The sequence below is a fragment of the Nuphar pumila genome, chromosome 11, assembly GCF_984573655.1.
Source record: "Nuphar pumila chromosome 11, dmNupPumi1.hap1.1, whole genome shotgun sequence".
Taxonomy (NCBI): Eukaryota; Viridiplantae; Streptophyta; class Magnoliopsida; order Nymphaeales; family Nymphaeaceae; genus Nuphar; species Nuphar pumila.
In genome coordinates this window covers 77,763,351-77,785,487 of record NC_143259.1, presented here as the reverse complement: position 1 = coordinate 77,785,487, position 22,137 = coordinate 77,763,351, and positions in this window count along the sequence as shown.

The window sequence follows — 22,137 nt, the reverse complement described above, 5'->3', positions numbered from 1 at the left end:
AGCTTCTCGCTGGTCAGGTATTTCAAACGTCCCAGTTTCTGCTGGTCAGGTATTTCAAAAGATCCAACACTCGTTGGACATGTATTTCAAACGTTCCAGCATTTCGCTGGTCATGTATTTCAAACGTTCCAGCTTTCGCTGGTCAGGTATTTCCAAAAAAAGATCCAACACTCATTGGTCATGTATTTCAAACGTTCCAGCTTTTCGCTGGTCACACATTTCAAACGTTCCAGCTTTGCTGGTCATGTATTCCCAAAAAAAAGAGAACTCAGCTTTTGGTCGTATATTTTCAAAAGACCCATCTCTCGCTGGTCATATATTTCAAAAAGTCCCAGCTCACAATTTTCGAGCTCCCAAATCAACCTATTTTCCATAAATTAAACCTTCAGGGTGTGATTTCTCCGTTCTCTCATTTCCAAACCTTCGGGTTTCAATCTCTCAAATCTATCATTTCCAAAACCTTTATATCTCCAAATATCTCAAGATTATCAATTCTCCAACCTCTGGGTACAATGTTTTCAAAAAATTCACCATTTTCTCAAACCTCGGGTCATAGTCTCCCAATTTCGATCATTCTTAATCTTTTATTAAAACCCAGTTTTTCATAACCACTCGTGTATTTCCCAAAAGACCCAACACTCGTTGGTCATGCATTTCCAAAATGTTCCAGCATTATTGCTGGTCATGTATTCTAAATGTTCCAGTTTTACTGGTCAAGTATTTCAAAGTTTCTAGCTTTCGCTGGACAGGTATTCCAAAAAAATCTCAACGTCTATTTGTCATGTATTCCAAAAGATCTCAGCTTTCGCTGGTCATGTATTTTGAAAAGGTCCCAGCTTTCGTTGGTCATGTATTTCAAAGGTTCCAGCCTTCGCTGGTCATGTATTTCAAAGGTCCCAGCTTTTGCTGGTCATGTATTTCCAAAATCGAAGATTACAACTCAAGTTCTCATCAAAATCTATATTGAGTGATTATTTCACAAAGAATTCATGAAAACTTTGCCAATTTGCTAAAAGCATTTGTTGATTCTAAATATTTTTACGGTACAAAGAGAATTTCCTCAGATCACCTCTAGTATTCCTTTCCAAAAGGGTGAAACTTTTTGCGAAAAAGAGGTAAAATTCAAATCTTTTCCTGTTGATCAACCAAAAGGATGCAAGAAATATCCTCGATATGATCAATAAAAGAAATCTTCAATGATGTTGAAAAGCCAGAAGCGAATTGATATTGATCTTGGCTATGGCGCGTGTTTTAAAATGACTTTCTGGCAATCAGGCAGTGGAAATATCTGGAGCTATAAAAGAATCCACTCAACCCATATCTTCTCATTGTCGTTTAAAAAGTTGCAATCAAATATCCGCAAAAGGGATCTCTCAATTGTCGTCAAGATGAAGGCGAATTAAGCGAGTGGATCCCTGGGGCCAAAGAAGATTTGAAACATCTCCAAGATGACGGAGTTTGTGACGGATCCTTCCAGGGAAAGTTCAGATCACTGTCGAGATGAAGGCAGATGCGATGAACCTACCGACAAACCCTAAAAGATATTTGATTTCTGCTATCATCTGAAGACCTTTTTGAGCCAATGTCATCACATATAATCCCTGAGAGAAAGAAGGATCGGAGCATCTCCAAGATGAAGGAGTTTGTGACGTACCCTTCCCTAAAAAAAAGAGAGAAAAGTCAGGACATCCAAATGAAGGATGATGTGAAAAACCAAGAAAGCCCAATGACTCAAAAAGAGTGCAAAAAGATCATCGTCGGAAAACACCCAGATATCAAACTACCAAAGTTTCCAGAAGTCATCTTTGTCATGCAAAATTCTTTTATCAATATCTTTTCATTACTTGCTTTTACGAAATTAAGAATATTTCTTCTATTCTCATGTTAGGAAAATGATAGCTTCCTTGAAGAAAATCGTCAGTGCTAAAATTTTGAATTTGACTCTTAGAACTGAGGAGTTAACCTCATTTGGGGGAAATACTCTAGGTTAAAGAGAAAATATCTTTTGCACATACATGCACATTTCCAAGCGTTTGAATCTACTATGATTTTATCTTATTGGCAAAATTTTCTAGCTATTTCAAAAATAAAATAAACATTCAATATCCATTTTGATGCAACCTAGTGTTGTCTATATCTTCCAGAAGAGTTGCCTCATCCAGTTGAAGTATCTCTTCCTGTCCCATCGCGGTTTCTTCAGTCAAGGATTCCGTATGATGTTCCCACTCAGGTTAAGGGTTAAAACCTGAATTTTCTGCGAGAGGTCATTGATTTCAAAAAGCTATTTTAGTCTCAGCAAATGAGACATCCAAAATCATTCCTTTTTCCAAGCTTTAAGGAACCCTATATTTTCCTCCTTTCGCAAACCCCTTTCGGATTTGTTCGTCTAAATTCCGAAGGTCCCATTATGGTTTCTCCATTTGAGAAATCCGTATGGTAGATTTTCTATCCAGGTTAAAAGTTAACCCGGAACCTCGCTTTGCGAGGTATCTTCCTTGCAGGTTTGGGTTAAACCTGAGTCTCGTTCCAACGAGATTCCTCGTTTGGATGAGATGATTTCTTCTAGTCCCATCATGGCTTCTCCCATCAAGGAACCCATACTTCATACATTCATCCAAAGAAAGGATCATACTCGGGCTTCATTTCACAAGGCATTTTCCAAAATGTCCCATCAAGGTCCCCGTGTATCCCTTTCCTCAATTCAAATTCATCTTGATATATCTTCGTCCCATCCAGGTCAAGGGCTAAACCTGAATCATTCCAAAGAGAGTATCTTGTCTCATCCATGAGACCTGATCAAAATGCTCATTTCCCACCATTTCGGGATTTCACCCAAAGTCCCATCACGATCTCCTCATTTCTATCATTTGATCACATCATCTTCGAGGATTTCATCCCCCCAAAACCATTCAGGATAAGGTTCTAAGCCTGAAGAGCCATATTTTCAAAATAATTCTTCCATACCCAGCTCAGATTTGCTGACTGGGGCATTTTTCAAAATTTGGAGTGTTGTCTTTGCCACTAAGCTCGTCTTTCAACCGGCTTATTAGCAAAGAGGGGCATCTGTGAACACCCCAAATTTTTCAAAGTTTTGTAAAAATGACTCTTTTGCCCCTAACCCCGTTTTCTGAGAAAATCAAAGCAGTTTCAAAGCTCATTCTTCAGATTGTCTGAATTAAATTTCATATTGGTATATTTAAGGTTAATTTCGGATCCAAATCCAGGACTTTGAATCCATATTTCGTCAAAAACCGGATCTAAACCCATTTCCGAAGAAATTTTCTCAAAATAGCTTTAAAATTCTCAGAAAAATTTCCTTTTGTAAATATTTTTACAAAAACACAAAAAAAATAGTTTTAAAATCTTTAACTTCTTGTAAAGCTTTAGGATTATTCTAAAAATACAAAAAATCGAAAAATAACATAAAAAACCAAAAAAATTGGAAAAATTACAAGAAAAGCAAATGATTCTCAAGGTTTTAAGAAGCTTCTTGCTGAAAACCTCAATTCTGAACTATTTTACAAAAATTCCTTTTTAAGGGAAGCCTCTTTCAGGAAATATCATAAAAAATCCAACAACCCGCTCCCGTGCATTTCCTCCTCTGGAAGCTTCGTTCGCAGGATGGCTTCCCACCTTCAATCTCCAACAAATCCCATCTCTCTCCATCCTCCATCTCCAACGACCTCCCTCTCGAACCCTCCATTACCTCTTTAAAAGGCGGCATCAACTCCAACCCTGGGGGGATCATCTTGACGCAGCAACTTTCTTTGAGCATACTTTGATCACCTATCTTTCCCCTTCGTCGGCATCTTTCCATCACAAGGCATCGGGTCTCCTGCCTCTCCATTATCATCCGTCTTCATTCCTCCTGTTCCAGACAACTATCCCACAAAGCAAAGGCACGAAGAGCCTCTCAACTCCCCAGTAAAAACTCTGCAAAAGCAAAGTATCCATCATCCGTTGCCTGCCAAACACCGTGAGCATTTCTTTCTTATCAAATTGGAGAAAATCCATCCAGCCTCAAATTTCAAAGGAAACAACACCGCCCGATCAATCTAAGCAAAGTTTCATTACGGTGAGTTCCTTATCTCTGTTCTTTTATTCTTTCTTTTATTTTATTTTTTTTCTTTCGTAAGATGCCGATGATGAAGATCGACCTGCATATAGCAGGGTCGATCCCTCTACGGCTATAACAACGAAACATAGATGTTTCCGACATTTTCTTTTTTCTTCATGAATTCGTGTAGTTTTCACCAATTCTAGATGTCTAATTATAATTGGTTATTTTTTTCCTTTCATATCTCAACATTTATTTCAGCTTCCCATTTGTAATGAATCACTTTGGGTATCATATCGCACATACTCAATCAGCAGTTTATCCTTTCATGATTCACTAAAATATCATCAGCAGCATTAAGCTCTCGTTCATCCAGAATCACCCGTCATGTTTTATTTTGGGGTTTCTCTATTCTGATTACAGTAAATATAGTTCTATCGCAATAATCTCGGATTCAATAGGAGATTGCAAAACCAGAAAGGGTGATCACGGAATCCAATGTATACAATAGATCAAGTGTAAAATTGTATCTGATCCTGCAATCCAATTTTCCCTTGTATATAATTTGTTCGTCTATCTAGATTGGTTGGGGTTGTTTGCTCAACATCCTTTGTAATTTCTTTTTCTTTTGGGTTTTAATGTGAATGGCTGTATTTGGATCCCTTTCCTTTCTATGGCAAAATCAGCAGGTTATTATGTAGTCACTGGTTATAACATGAAGGTGAGTTACGTGATCCCTCTTTCATTTTTTTTTAGTTTTTGCATCTTACATTCTGTATTTCACTGATGTTAGATCGTTTTTCTCTTAGCCCTCGGGTGTTTTGCTTTGTTCCAATAGAATTTTACGATTGTTGAATAAACTGTTGATTGTTGTTTTTCCTAGTTCATTTGAAACTCCGTAATCTAGCATCAATACCTGTATATCTGTACTCGTTTTGCACTATGTAGACAGGTTCGTATGGCCCTCATTTGTAATTTTTTTGTTATTATATTTCCTTTTCATTAGCATCACTATAGCCGCCTCTTTGATTCTCTGCACCATGTGACCCCATCCGAGAGAATTTAGAATTCCTCATGGTTTAAGAAGGATTGCTCCGAGCTTTAATCCTCCTACACTCCCCTCATTGATTGATACAACCATTGAAATTCCTGATCGGCTGCACCAAACCAAGTCTGTCTCATGGATATCAACACAACATCGAAAAAGGCTCCCTGCCCAGCATTGCAATGTAAAGGAGATCAATCGATGGCCTTGATTCAAAATAAGGGATTCAATCACCCATCCTTCAGATGCCATGACAATCTTATTTGGTAATGTCAATACCTGTACTGTTGTGTCTAGGATCTCCACTTCCAGCAGCCTTCTTATCCCCTATGTTTGCATATCTTCACCCTTTGCAAGTATGGTTCACCAGCCATTTTCACTATATCTATAACATCCCATTTGCTGTGTATTGGACATCATATCAACCCTCCAGTCACTGCTGTAGTTCTTCCAGCCCATTCACCTACCAACATTTCTCCATCAGGTTCACCCTGTCACCTAGGTAACTATAGCATCAAGTCTTCCTAATTGGGTTAGGAAATACTTGATTTACTGCATCCTACAGCATAGCCTTGCCACTGCCTCATTAGCTATCTCCTACCTTCCATGTCCATTCCCATTTTGTCGCATCCCGCGCTCATCCTCACCCACAGCAGTGCGTGGCACTGCTGTAATGTTTCATAGACTCACAGCAGTGCCTATGCACTACTGTGGTACTCTTTTTTGTATCTGCAGCCGTGTCAGGGACTGTCATACCCTCCCAAAATATCTACAACAACACTAAAGTAAAGTTGTGGTTTATCTTTCGGACCTACTATACATTAGCTATCCTCATAACATTCAGCAAATTTCTGCACAAAATACCTAGTTTACCATCTTGCTGTCTTTCAAAGTCTTGTATATATATATATTTCCCTTTTATTAATTCTTCTTACTTGCAGGAATATCCGGAAGTGTTGATGTCCTTCTCAGATTAGGACTTCAAAAGTCAGTTTAAAATAATTGTAATAGCTAGATTGGAATAAGAATTTATATTTTCTGCTTTAGGTAGAATGAATGAGCATTGTAAATATCATTGAATTACTTGTTTTTCATGCATTTTGCCTTTATTTTTTAAATTCTCACAAATGGGAACACGAATGGCACGTGCACCATTTCGTAAGAGATAATAAATACTAAGTTGATGATCCACATCAATGGCCATAGTCAGGGTGTGGACAAAACTTAGCATTTTTTATCTTTTACAAAATAACACTAGATCCACACTGGATCCATTTTCAAAATTCATCATATTTTTTTTCTAAAATATTTTATTCTTTTATCAGAATTTAACTTTAAATTAGCTCAAAACATATACCAATGGCCATAGTCAGGGTATATTGAGAGTTAATTTCATTTTAAATTCTATAAAAGCACTAAAATGTATTTTATTCTTCTTTTGAATTTAAATATAGATTATCATATAATACATTCAAATGACCATAGTCAAGGATGTATTATATTTTCAATCTTATTTTAATTCATTTAAAGAATGGAATAGCTTTTCAAAAATTCAATTTCAAATTCTTTGAATTCATTCATCATTTACGGAAGAATTGCATCATATTTTCAAAATTCTCTTTCAAAAACCCAAGTGATCTCAAATATCTTTCTTTAGTCTATAGTTTAAATTCATTCTTCTATCTTATTTCAAAGATTTAAATTCCAAGTTCAAAGTCCAATTTGACTTTGAAATTTCAAAATTTAATCTTTATATTCTTGATTCATTCCAAATTCAAGCTCCAAATTCAAAGTCCAAATTGACTTTGAAGTTCATTTACAAATTCAAAATTCTCAAATCAATTTTTAAATTCCAAAATTTCAACTCAATTCAACATCTAATTTCAAAGTTCAATTTAAACTTTGAAGTTTCTGATCCATCTTCTGATTCAAAATCAAGTTTTCTTCAAGTTTTAAATCAAAGTTAAGATTGATTCTGAATCTCAAAATCCGAACATTCCTAAGTTCCATATGGGTTTTCAAAACCCAGATCCATCTTCAAAAGTCCCAATTGGACTTTCAAAAGCCCAAATCTAAAGTTAAATCTCAACTTGGATCCAGATTTCCAAGTATAAATTCAAATTCCACTTCGGATCTTAGACTTCAGATCCATCTTTCATCTTGGATTCCAAGTCTTGGATCCAATCCATTCTAGGATCCAGAATTCCACTCTACTTTGGATCTCAGATTACAGATCCAAATTCTACTTAGGATCTAGATCCTCATTCTACTTTGGATCTCAGACTTCAGATCCAGTTCCATTCTAGGATCCAGAATCCAATTCTACTTTGGATCTCAGATTCGGGTCCAAATTCCTAGTTCTTAGGATCCAGAATCCAACTCTATTTTGGATCTCAGACTTCAGATCCAGTTCCATTCTAGGATCCAGAATCCAATTCTACTTTGGATCTCAGATTCGGGTCCAAATTCCAGTTCTTAGGATCCAGAATCCAACTCTATTTTGGATCTCAGATTTTCGATCCAAATTCATTCTAGGATCCAGAATCCAATTCTACTTTGGATCTCAGATTTCAGATCCAATTCCATCTTAGGATCCAGAGTCCAACCCTATCTCGGATCTCAGATTTCAGATCCAAATACCATCTTGGATTCCAAATCTTGAATCCAATTCCATTCAAGATTCCAGATCCAAATTCACTTTAATTCCAATTCTTAAAACCAATTCCTCTTCATTCCAGATTTCAAATCAAGTTCCTATTTCGGATCCTAAATCCAAAAATCAACTAAAAACTCTATTCAGAATCCAAAACTAGGATTCGGATTTCATCTTGAAATTCCAACTTTTGCAAATCCCATTTCTCAATTCCTTTAGATTTTCCACATTTCCTTCTAAATTCAAAATTTCAAAATTGGAATTCAATTCCATTCCAAATATTCATCAAAGTTCAAACTTCTAAATTTAAAGTCCATTTGTGACTTTGAAAATTTCCTTCTCTTTTTATCTCAAAACTTCAAAATCAATTTTCAAATTCCAGATTTATTTTCCCAAGCTCTTGATTATTTTAAAAACTTAGAACTTTAATCTTAAGTTCTAAGTTAGGAATCATTTCTTCACTTTATCAGATTCACTTGGAAATTCTTAAAAATATTTTCAAAAAAAGAGCATACATCTTTGCATATTGCACAAGCATGATTCATTGTGCATTTAGACTTAGGATAAATACTTAGATAAATTCTTTACAAAGCAAAGGCATAAAATTCGACCCTTGGTTCGATTACCCCTGGTAAAGGCGCCAGGAACGGTCGAACCTCGTACCGATGAGCGGATCCTGTCTCCCAGTTTTCCCGCAAATATTTCAAAACGGAGGCAAGTTATTTCAAAATATTTTCAAAATTAAGGTCAAGTGAGACCCGCAAAAGAAATCCTCTCCTCTTCTTTCTTTTCTTTTCTTTTCTCTTTTCTCTTTCCATCTTTTATTTTTCTCCCTTCAAAAAGGAGGAAAATAGAGGCTAGAAATGGAAAAGAGAAGGAAGAGAGAAAAAATATTACGAGAGGAAAAATTTTGCGATGATCACAGGTTTGGCGACCGTGATGGGACATCGTCTTCGTCTGGTCAAATTTAATGTCTTTTCTTCTTTACTTTGATATTATCTAAGTCTTTATTCTTCAAATGTCAGCTTCATTTCCATGCAAACCTTAGGGGCCTAGATTTTGTCCTAAGCTGACATCATTGCATATAGGATTTAAGTATGGTTTGGTAGGACCATATTGAGGAGATTATTCCATGCTCACATTAGACTTAGGTCTTAAATACAACTCTCCTCAATTCTAGGGATTGAATGCAAAACAATGTATGCAAGTGTATGCTTCTCTTCATTTTAATCTATCTCTTTAGGACTTGCATTAGAGCCATCTGATATCTTGCATGTTGCACATATTTTTGAAAACCTCCTTACCTACATTGTCCCGGTCTTCACGTTGCTGGGCTGTCTCACTGAACCATAGTTCGGGAGAGAGCCTCACAACTGGGCCACTTATTTGGGTTTGCGCCCCCTACCACGTACCTAAGGGCCATAGTCCGAGGTATATCGGTAGGTGCTCAAGGATGTTGGGAAGCCATTACCTTAGAACCAGAGAAATATTTTTATGCCACGTACTTCGAGCTTCGGCTTGGGTATATCGGCGTATCTTGATTGGAATCAGATGATCTGAACCCTAGAGTTAGGATTAAGGTCCTACAAGCCATTTCAACTATTGCATTTAGAGTCAGCCTTTAGGGAGTGCCTTATGCGCATCCTTGTTTGTGCAGCTTTGGTTGTGTGATATTTCTCTTATTCTCTCATATATATGTATCAGACCCTTTTCAAAAACCCTGGGTGTATTATTCAAAACTTACCCTTATTTTCAAAAACCCCAGGTATATATTTCTATCTACCTACATTTCTTTTTCTCTTTTAGATCAAATTTTCTTCAAAACCCTGGAAAATTCCTTTAAAATTTCATCAACCTTTTCAAAATTTCTAGGTTTGATTCTTTAAAGAGTCTATCCATAAGTCCTGCATTCTATCCAATTCCCCTTATTTTCTTTGCCCCAGTATCACTTCAATGGCATCAAATTCCCTCGATGCTGTCTTTCCCCGAGATCATGTCTTCTATCAGATTCAGGATGGACCTCCGGATCTGCGGGTCATCCAGTCTCATCCTTTCTTCCCTCAGTGGTATTATTCTTGGTTCGCCACCTTCTCACGTATGTTCCCAGACCACTTGGATGACTGTGGGTTGGAGATGGCATCAGCGGCAGGCAAGCGAACCATCAACGGAGCTCTGATTCAGGCTATGGCAGAACGGTGGAATCCACGTACCTGCACATTCTGGTTTCCTTGGGGAGAGATGACTCTACTGATGGATGAGTTCAATGATATTATGGGATTGCCCGAACCAGCTGGTCAGCCAGATGATCCTGTTGAGCAGCAGTTTTTGATCAACATCAAAGGAGTGGATGTTCGAGAAGCCTTAGCAAGAGTAACGGGGAGCAGATCATGGCCTCTCACTGAGATTGGTGGGAATCAGTTCATCGACCTATTCGAACTATATATCAAAAGTATGGAGCCTACAAAGAGGTTGACACTTTGTCTCGAGCAGCAAAAGACAGAATTCAGCATGCCATGATCCTGTGCACGGTGGGGTTAGCTTTCTTCCAAGATGGTCAGAATTTCATAGATATCAGAGTCGCCCAGCTCTTTCGAAGATGGGGAAGCAAGCAGACTCATCAGCTTTTAGTTTCCATGGCCGCATTAGCCTTCCTTTACAGAGGCTTGGCTCGATTTGCCCTCGGAGAGACCATTCTGGTAGAAGGATGCACTTACGCCCTGCAGTCGTGGTTTCATGCGACACGTTCCCTTGAAGGCCAGCTCTTTCAGATTCAACAGTAAGCAACCAAAGACAATCATCCAATGCCGAGCTCTAATCGAGAAGCTGCATCAGGAGGAGATTACTTGTGACTTCTTTGACAGAAGAGAGATTGTTCCTCGATACACTTATGCCCGTGACAAGCGCTACAAGTTGATGGGCCCTTTCTTTTGTGTTGATTATCAACCAGAACGATGTCTGAGGCAGTTTTCGCAGCGGCAAGTTCGTGCCAACACCCGTTTCTCGACAGGCAACGTGCCAGAATTCAACCTGCAGTCGGATCAATGATCTGGGGCATATCATGTCGCCAAATATACCTGGGATTCCTTTATTTCTCTGTCTATATTTCCTGGACCAAATGTATCATCTGAATATCAAGAGTGGTGGCAAACTGTCTGCCCACCCTCTCTTTGTCTTTGAATGATAATATCAATAAAAATTACCTTTTAGCCAAAATTTTATTTCCTGTATTTTGTTTATAGCACAAATAGTCACAAATTTTGGGTGGCGACCTCATCCCGGGTAAAAGGGACATTCCTTCCACATTTTCTTCAAATATATTTTCTCATGGTTGACGACCTCGCCTAGGTAACAAGGCACATTTCTCTGTTATCATCAAATGGTAACACAATTATCACAAATTGTGTGATGACCCAATCCCGGGTAATGGGATAATCTCTTGAAATTGTCTACCCAATCCCTTCATTTCTTGTTTTTTTCTCAAAGAAATTGTGATTTTCAAAAAAAAAAAAAAAGCTTCTCCATACTCTAACCATTCTCATATTCTGCAGGAAAGCTTAGGCATCTGAAAATGGTTCAGACAAGGGCTGATAAAAGGGCTGCTCAATAGCACAGTGACAGCGAGTCAGAGGAGATGAATTCTCCTAGATTGTCCAAGAAGAATAACTCTGTTGATGAAAGCGATGTTGATCCGACCATGTATCGGATCTTTCAAAAAATGATGACCAAGATGATGGCTGAGCAGGCCAAAGCTGCTTCCAAGAAGGCAGCTTCTAAAAGCAAAGCTAAGAAAAAGCCCATGAAGAAGGCAGTCAAGATCAGCAAATAGAAGAAGCAGCGTGACAGTACTTCTGAGGATTCCGGGTCAGCAGGAGAAGTCTCTGAAGAAGAAGAGCAGTTGATCTATATTCTGAAGCACCTGCGGCAGTCCAAGAGGCCAGTGGAAGAGCCAGTATCAGTAAACAAGCCCAAGTATGGGGCCCCCGCAGAAGATTCAATTCAAGCTTTGACCAAGATAGTCAAGGACCTGCAAATCCGTGACAAAGGAAAGAGGTCATACACCAGGCAGGACTTCTATCTCGGCTTAGAAGGGGACAAGGATCTGGAGAACCTCCCCCAGAAGTTCATCAAGTTTGATGGAACCGGCGACCCGAAAGCCCATTTAGCAATGTTCTTCGCAGAATGTGCCCGGTTCAGTGAAGATAACCGCGCCCTTTTCCTCTGTTTTCCCTGCAGCCTGGACGGGATAGCGGCCAAGTGGTACGCTGAGCATGTCAATCCCATCGAACTGAGGGATTTCGACAAAGTTGTTAATATGTTTGTTGAACGCTTCCTGTTCAACACAGAGGCTCTGCCTACCCTGAACCACCTATGCAACTTGAAGCAAGAGCCCAATGAAAAGGCCAGGGATTTTATCCATAAGTGGAGAAGTATTTGCAATAAGATGAGGAATCCCATTTCTAAGGAACATGCCCTCCAGGTCATCCTTAACAATTTCTGTCAGCCTCTGAAAAGCCTCCTCTTCCCATATCCCTCCAAATCCTTCATCGAACTAACAGAGCGAGCCGAATGGCTCTAAATGGGGGTAGAGAATGGGATGTACGAAGGTGTCTCTTCGGCAAAGAACATCTTGGACCCAAAGAAAAAGGCTCATTTTACCTACTCAGCTAATATCCCCGAAGACCATCCGGGCAGTAGCAGCAAAAATGACAGTGGCAACGGGTCGAAACCTGAGCAGAACAGGGGAAGAAAGGGCAAATTCTTCAAGAGCAATGACAAATCTCTCCCAACCGGTCTTCAACAAAAAGGGGACTTTCAAGAAAAACCAAAACACATCAATTGGAGCAAGGATAGAAAATTCACTCCTTTGGACCAGCCTCTGGAGAAAGTGCTGGAATATCTGCTGTCCCACGGGATGGTGAAATTGCCCAAAATTGCAGATCCTCCAGTATTCATGGGGAAGTACAGAGAGCAGTACTGCAAATTTCATAGAGCCATGGGGCATGATACAGAGCACTGCTTCGTCTTGAAGCATTTGGTCCAGGACTGTATCGATAAAAGCATCCTCGTAGAAGATGAAGAGGACGACAAAATGGAAATCTTATCTGCTCCATTCCAGAAGCATTCGGCATCAACCATCTCAGAACACTCTTTCCTTCCACAAAGTCATATCCACCCATGCTCTAGTGAAGAGCTAAAACTCCAGCATCAGGCAATGGTTCTACATCAGGATCAGCCTGCATATCAAAAAATGGATATCCTATCGCTTCTTAACCAAGTTAGTATACCAGTCAAGAATGAAAGAATTCCAATTTTCCCAAGAAGTTTCCTCAAGAAAGAGGCCTGCGCAGAGAAGGCAGAAACCTCTAAAGCAGCAGAAGAACGGGCTCATGATTTTCAGAATCCAATTACGGCACTCTCCAACATTTCTATCTTCGAATTAACTCATGATTCTCCCAAGCATCAGGAAAAGTTGGATGATCTATTAAGAAAGATCAAGGTGAAGCCGGGCACCACGCCTGAAGACATGGCACAGATTGTAAACCAGGCGATGACAAACGCGCCTATTACTTTCTCTGATGAGGACCTGCCAAAGCCTCATTCATTTCACAACAACGCGTTGTACATCGTAGTCAGGACCAGGGGCATGACTGTCCCGCATGTACTTGTTGATGGGGGCAGCAGCTTGAATATTTGCCCAGAAATGACAGCAAAAGCATTGGGATTGAAAGAGGGAGAATATGTGCCTGATCCCATCACCATCTACGGCTTTGATAATCACGGGCAGACTGCCAAGGGCAAGATCTTCCTGGAAATTTTTATTAACTACTCAGTGCACACGGTGCTATTACATGTCGTCAATGTGCCGCCAACTTATAATCTTTTGTTGGGACGAACATGGATCCATAACGCCAATGCCGTTCCCTCAACTCTCCACCAGTGCATCAAGTGGTCCAAGGGTGGAATGATTACTACCGTTTTGGGCGAAGACCCCGAAGAAAGGCTGCCACAGCCTATGATTCCCCGTCCAACATTTACGGCTGATATTCCCAGCATCCGGGAAGCAGATGAAATCAATCTTAGCGATAGCCTAGAGATGCTGAAATTAAAAGATGTCATGGATGAAGAGAATGTTGTAGCTACGGTCCAATGGCAGGGACCTTGTTTCTTCAAGCTAGGAGGACGCATTAATTACACCTCCTTCAAAGATCATCCTTTATTCCCTCAGTTTTCTAAAGCAAGAAAGGGATTCGATCTGCTGATAAAACATGGATATCAGCCATTCCGAGGCATGGGAAAAGATGAAGACGGCATGATAGAGCCCATCATTCCAGTTCGGCATGCGGACAGTTCAGGGTTGGGGTTCACCGGCCAGGATTCTAGCAAAAAGACAGTTTTCGTCAGGGGAAACAAGTGAAGATGTGCCTCAGTTTTCCTGCCTTTTCTGTTATCATTTCTTTGTTTAAATCTTATAGGGACAATACAGTCCCATCTTTTGTCAGAGTCTTGTAAATACTTTGCTTCAATCAATGAAAGATCAATCTTTTCCTCATATTCGGGCATCTATCATTTCCTTCTTATACTTTGTCTATGTCATTGTTCTTTACTTTATACAAAAATTTGATTTGGCGCGTACTTTCTCTCAAAAACAACCTCTTTTTAGCATTTTCAGGACCATTAACTTCTGAATCAATGACAAGATTTGTTATCAATCCCAAGTATCTAAGATTGGCAAGGTTTCCTGAGATGAAAGACAGAGCAGAAGTCAGTCAGGCAGCAGAGCAGACCGAAGAGCCAGCTGAATTTGATTCCACCATTCAGGATTTACCAGAATTTGCTCACATTCAGAAGCAGGATGAACCCTCATCTTTAGTTCAAGATCCAACTGAGGATATCAACATTGGGTCGGAAGATGATCCAAAAATTCTCAAAATCGGGTCAAGTCTAAGCGAAATTTAGAAAGCTAGACTCATTCAATTCCTTGAAAAGCATCAGGAAGTATTTGCCTGGACTTACGAAGATATGCCAGGATTGGATATCAAGCTGGTTGAGCATCGACTCAAGTTGAAACCAGAAGCCAGACCAATCAAGCAGAAACTGAGGAAGTTAGACCCTCGAATTGTGCAACAAGTCAAGGAAGGACTTGAAGATTTGTTAAAAGCAGGCTTCATCCGGGCCATTGATTATCCAGATTGGTTGGCAAATATCGTAGCAGTCCCTAAAAAGAACGGAAAAGTTCGGATTTGCATTGATTTCAGGGATCTCAATAAGGCCACCCCAAAAGATGATTATCCGCTTCCCAACATTGACCTGTTGATCGATAACACAGCAGGTCATGCCATGTTTTCCTTCATGGACGGATATTCAGGTTATAATCAGATCAAGTTGGTCGTTCGTGATCAGTCGAAGACTTCATTTACTACCCCATGGGGAACCTTCTACTATACTGTGATGCCATTTGGGCTCAAAAATGCCAGGGCAACCTATCAGAGGGCAATGGCCGTTATTTTCCACGATCAAATGCATAAGAATATGGATGCATATGTGGATGATATTTTGGTTAAGTTTAAAGAAGAAGAGGATCACCTTGATGCTCTTAGTCAAGTTTTTGAAAGACTTATTCTTTACAAATTAAGACTTCACCCTCAAAAATGTGTTTTCGGAGTTGAGTTCAGAAAATTACTCGGCTTCATTATCAGCAAAAAAGGGATCGAGGTGGATCCGGCTAAAGCAAAAGCCATTATTGATATGCCGCCTCCAACTAATCTCAGGGAATTGCGAAGCCTTCAAGGGCGCATTCAGTCTATTCGCAGATTCATCTCTAATCTGGCCATGAGATGCGAGCCTTTCAATCATTTGCTAAGAAAAGGAGTTAAATTTGAATGGGGACCAGAATGTCAGCTCTCGTTTGAGCGTATCAAGCAGTATCTCCTTAATCCGCCAGTTTTAAAGCCGCCTAAGCTGGGAAAGCCTCTCTTACTATACATTTCCATCAATCAGAATGCTTGTGGTGGATTCCTCGCGCAGTATGAAGAAGGCAGCCTGATAGAGCACGCCATCTACTATGTGAGCAAAACTTTCATTGATTATGAAAAGAAGTATTCTCAGATGGAGAAAACTTGTCTAGCTCTGGTCTGGATGTGCCAGAAATTGAGACATTACTTGTTGGCTTCTGAAATTAAGTTTCTGTCAAAGCTTAATCCGCTCAGATATATTCTTGAACAACCATTTCTCACTGGACGGATTGCGAAGTGGCAAGTCCTTCTAATACAATATGACTTAGAGTATGTCTCTCAAAAGTCGATTAAAGTCCAAGCGATCGCAGATCAGTTGGCGGATTTCCCCCTGACTGAAGAAATTATAGCAGAGGATGATTTTCCTGATGAGCACATCTGTAATATCCAACAACCCCCAGTTTGGAATATGTTTTTCGATGGCTTTAAAAATATGTCTGGCATCGGGATTGGAATCTTGTTGATCACTCCAGAAAAAGAAATGATCCCTTATTCTCTCAAGCTTGGTTTCTAATGCACTCATAATATGGCCGAGTATGAAGCCCTAATACAAGGCCTCAAAATTCTACAAAATTTCAATGTCAAGAGAGTGCATGCTTTTGGCGATTCACTACTTGTTGTCACTCAAGTTAACACTGAATGGCAAGTGAAAGATCCCAAATTAATTCCGTATCAGAAGATCGTCTTAGCTCTTGTGGACAACTTCGAAGAATTTCAGCTCAGCCACATCAGAAGAGAGCATAATCAGATAGCTGATGGTTTGGCCAGTCTGGGCTCCATTCTATCCTTCAAAGGTGGTGAATCATGTCATTTTTTCGAAGTTGGCAGACTTGAGCAACCTGCTTTCGATTCAATTATGCAAATAAACCAGGTTAATCAAAAGGAGAAACCTTGGTATCAAAATATCAAAAATTTCATTGAGACTGGTGAATTTCCACCGGAAATGCCAAAAAGGGAGCAACGCGCGATTCAGCGTATGTCTACCCGTTATTTCATTCTGGCCAATGCCCTCTATCGCCGTGGGTTCAGTTCTGAGTATTCAAGATGCTTAGACAAAGAAGAAGTTGTGTAAGTTATCCAAGAGGCACATGAAGGGATTTGTGGTGGCCATGTCGGCTATCAGACTCTCATCAAGCAGATCGTTCGAGCAGGATACTATTGGAATACCATGCAGCAGGACTGTCATAGGTTTGTGAAGAAATGCGTCAAATGTCAAGTGCACGCACCTTATATTCATGCTCCGGCCGCATATCTACAATCAGTTGTTTCTCCTTGGCCATTTTCTATGTGGGCTTTTGACGTCGTCGGCCCGATTACTCCTTCTGCTTCCAACGGCCACAAATACTTCCTGGCTGCGACAGAGTATTTCACAAAATGGGTCGAAGCTGTTACTCTACGCACAGTAGAAGGCCGCCATGTGGTTTCTTTTATTCATAAGAACATTCTTTGCCGCTTCGGCATTTCACATGATATTGTCTTAGACAATGGAACCCATTTTAAAAATGAGAAAATGAAAACCTTCTGTTCTAAATTCAAAATTTCCCATCATTTCTCAGCTCCTTATTATCCTCAGGGGAATGGCCAAGCAGAAGCCACCAATAAAATCTTGATTCGTATTTTGGAAAGGACTGTGAAGACATGTCGAGATTGGCATGAGAAAATTCATGACTCACTTTGGGCATATCGGACCACCATTCAGACTCCGACTAATGCCACTCCTTCAGAACTTGTTTACAGAACTGAAGTGGTGTTACCTCTCCATATCCAGAAGCCCGCTCTCAAATTCGCTTCTCTTATAGAATTGCCACTTGATCAGTATCAGCAGCAGAGATTGGTGCAGCTAGATTTACTGGATGAAAAGAGGTTCAAAGCAGCAGAGCACGCTCAAGCTTATCGGCAGAGGATAGCTCGACATTATGCCAAGTCTGTCATTGAGAGAAAATTTCGAGTTAACGATTTGGTACTCAGATCGACAGCTCATCTCAAGCATCGACCACGGGGCAAGTGGTCACCCAATTGGGAAGGCCCTTATGTGGTTAAGGAAGCGCTTCCTCGCAATTCGTATCGTCTAATCAACGCAGATGGAGTGGAAATGTCAGATCCCATCAATGCTCTGCATTTGAAGAAGTTTTATACCTGAAATGTTCATTCTAAAGCCTTTGTACTATTCAAAAGAGCCATTTCAATAAAATAATGATCTTTTTATCAATTCTTACATTCTTCTCCATGATACTGGGGCATTTTATTTTGATCTATAATCATCTCCTTCCATCATATGCAGGCAGGATTAGACGAAAAGCTCTTCTCCTCAAATTTTGTTAGTTCTTAATTTGTCTTGTGATCTTTATTTTTCATTTTCATTCTTTTTGCTTTGATCAAATTTACATCAAGCTAATGCTCGTTTATGTCAAGTTTTCAATAATTTTTTTTCAATCTTAATTACAATTCCATCTACTTTTATCCTTGAAAATACCCTTTTAGGTTAAGGGATAAACCTGATGCCTCCTGTCAATGAGGTATTCTTTTTGTTATTTCCCCGTTCAGGATAAGGGGACAAAATCCTGAAAGTCGACCACATACAAATAAACTATGATGGTCCAATAATTTTTACCAAAGAAATCTTTAATTTCTCAAAAATCGACTTTGTTTAGCTCATCTTTACAACCCGGTCCTCGCACTAGGGTATTTCCCAAAATCTCCAATCATATATTAAGCTCATTTGGAGGATCCAATCCTCGCACCAATAACTTTCTACATTTAATCTTTTGATCAAAATCCTTCCTTCTACAAAATTCAAGTTCTGATTTAAAATCTCCCAAAAGCTGATGTATTTCAAAACATCCCAGTTTTACTGGTCAGGTATTTCAAACGTCCCAGTTTTTACTGGTCAGGTATTTCCGAAAAGATCCAACAACTTGTTGGTCATATATTTCAAACGTTCCAGCTTCTCGCTGGTCAGGTATTTCAAACGTCCCAGCCATTGTTGGTCAGGTATTTCAAAAGATCCAACACTCGTTGGGCATGTATTTCAAACGTTCCAGCTTCTTGCTGGTCAGGTATTTCAAACGTTCCAGCTTTTGCTGGTCAGGTATTTCCAAAGGATCCAACACTCGTTGGTCATGTATTTCAAACGTTCCAGCTTCTCGCTGGTCAGGTATTTCAAACGTCCCAGCTTTTGCTGATCATGTATTTCAAAAGATCCAACACTCGTTGGGCATGCATTTCAAACGTTCCAGCTTCTTGCTGGTCAGGTATTTCAAACGTTCTAGCTTTTTGCTGGTCAGATCCAACACTCGTTGGTTATATATTTCAAACGTTCCAGCTTCTCGCTGGTCAGGTATTTCAAACGTCCCAGTTTCTGCTGGTCAGGTATTTCAAAAGATCCAACACTCGTTGGACATGTATTTCAAACGTTCCAGCATTTCGCTGGTCATGTATTTCAAACGTTCCAGCTTTCGCTGGTCAGGTATTTCCAAAAAAAGATCCAACACTCGTTGGTCATGTATTTCAAACGTTCCAGCTTTTCGCTGGTCACACATTTCAAACGTTCCAGCTTTGCTGGTCATGTATTCCCAAAAAAAAGAGAACTCAGCTTTTGGTCGTATATTTTCAAAAGACCCATCTCTCGCTGGTCATATATTTCAAAAAGTCCCAGCTCACAATTTTCGAGCTCCCAAATCAACCTATTTTCCATAAATTAAACCTTCAGGGTGTGATTTCTCCGTTCTCTCATTTCCAAACCTTCGGGTTTCAATCTCTCAAATCTATCATTTCCAAAACCTTTATATCTCCAAATATCTCAAGATTATCAATTCTCCAACCTCTGGGTACAATGTTTTCAAAAAATTCACCATTTTCTCAAACCTCGGGTCATAGTCTCCCAATTTCGATCATTCTTAATCTTTTATTAAAACCCAATTTTTCATAACCATTCGTGTATTTCCCAAAAGACCCAACACTCGTTGGTCATGCATTTCCAAAATGTTCCAGCATTATTGCTGGTCATGTATTCTAAATGTTCCAGTTTTACTGGTCAAGTATTTCAAAGTTTCCAGCTTTCGCTGGACAGGTATTCCAAAAAAATCTCAACGTTTATTTGTCATGTATTCCAAAAGGTTTCAGCTTGGTCATGTATTTCGAAAAGGTCCCAGCTTTCGTTGGTCATGTATTTCAAAGGTTCCAGCCTTCGCTGGTCATGTATTTCAAAGGTCCCAGCTTTTGCTGGTCATGTATTTCCAAAATCGAAGATTACAACTCAAGTTCTCATCAAAATCTATATTGAGTGATTATTTCACAAAGAATTCGTGAAAACTTTGCCAATTTGCTAAAAGCATTTGTTGATTCTAAATATTTTTACGGTACAAAGAGAATTTTCTCAGATCACCTCTAGTATTCCTTTCCAACAAGGGTGAAACTTTTTGCGAAAAAGAGGTAAAATTCAAATCTTTTCCTGTTGATCAACCAAAAGGATGCAAGAAATATCCTCGATATGATCAATAAAAGAAATCTTCAATGATGTTGAAAAGCCAGAAGCGAATTGATATTGATCTTGGCTATGGCGCGTGTTTTAAAATGACTTTCTGGCAATCAGGCAGTGGAAATATCTGGAGCTATAAAAGAATCCACTCAACCCATATCTTCTCATTGTCGTTTAAAAAGTTGCAATCAAATATCCGCAAAAGGGATCTCTCAATTGTCGTCAAGATGAAGGCGAATTAAGCGAGTGGATCCCTGGGGCCAAAGAAGATTTGAAACATCTCCAAGATGACGGAGTTTGTGACGGATCCTTCCAGGGAAAGTTCGGATCACTGTCGAGATGAAGGCAGATGCGATGAACCTACCGACAAACCCTAAAAGATATTTGATTTCTGCTATCATCTGAAGACCTTTTTGAGCCAATGTCATCACATATAATCCCTGAGAGAAAGAAGGATCGGAGCATCTCCAAGATAAAGGAGTTTGTGACATACCCTTCCCTAAAAAAAGGAGAGAAAATCAGGACATCCAAATGAAGGATGATGTGAAAAACCAAGAAAGCCCAATGACTCAAAAAGAGTGCAAAAAGATCATCGTCGGAAAACACCCAGATATCAAACTACCAAAGTTGCCAGAAGTCATCTTTTTCATGCAAAATTCTTTTATCAATATCTTTTCATTACTTGCTTTTACGAAATTAAGAATATTTCTTCTATTCTCATGTTAGGGAAATGATAGCTTCCTTGAAGAAAATCGTCAGTGCTAAAATTTTGAATTTGACTCTTAGAACTGAGGAATTAACCTCATTTGGGGGAAATACTCCAGGTAAAAGAGAAAATATCTTTTGCACATACATGCACATTTCCAAGCGTTTGAATCTACTATGATTTTATCTTATTGGCAAAATTTTCTAGCTATTTCAAAAATAAAATAAACATTCAATATCCATTTTGATGCAACCTAGTGTTGTCTATATCTTCCAGAAGAGTTGCCTCATCCAGTTGAAGTATCTCTTCCTGTCCCATCGCGGTTTCTTCAGTCAAGGATTCCGTATGGTGTTCCCACTCAAGTTAAGGGTTAAAACCTGAATTTTCTGCGAGAGGTCATTGATTTCAAAAAGCTATTTTAGTCTCAGCAAATGAGACATCCAAAATCATTCCTTTTTCCAAGCTTTAAGGAACCCTATATTTTCCTCCTTTCGCAAACCCCTTTCGGATTTGTTCGTCCAAATTCTGAAGGTCCCATTATGGTTTCTCCATTTGAGAAATCTGTATGGTAGATTTCCTATCCAGGTTAAAAGTTAACCCGGAACCTCGCTTTGCGAGGTATCTTCCTTGCAGGTTTGGGTTAAACCTCAGTCTCGTTCCAACGAGATTCCTCGTTTGGATGAAATGATTTCTTCCAGTCCCATCATGGCTTCTCCCATCAAGGAACCCATACTTCATACATTCATCCAAAGAAAGGATCATACTCGGGCTTCATTTCACAAGGCATTTTCCAAAATGTCCCATCAAGGTCCCCGTGTATCCCTTTCCTCAATTCAAATTCATCTTGATATATCTTCGTCCCATCCAGGTCAAGGGCTAAACCTGAATCATTCCAAAGAGAGTATCTTGTCTCATCCATGAGACCTGATCAAAATGCTCATTTTCCACCATTTCGGGATTTCACCCAAAGTCCCATCACGATCTCCTCATTTCTATCATTTGATCACATCATCTTCGAGGATTTCATCCCCCCAAAACCATTCAGGATAAGGTTCTAAGCCTGAAGAGCCATATTTCCAAAATAATTTTTTCATACCCAGCTCAGATTTGCTGACTGGGGCATTTTTCAAAATTTGGAGTGTTGTCTTTGCCACTAAGCTCGGCTTTCAATCGGCTTATTAGCAAAG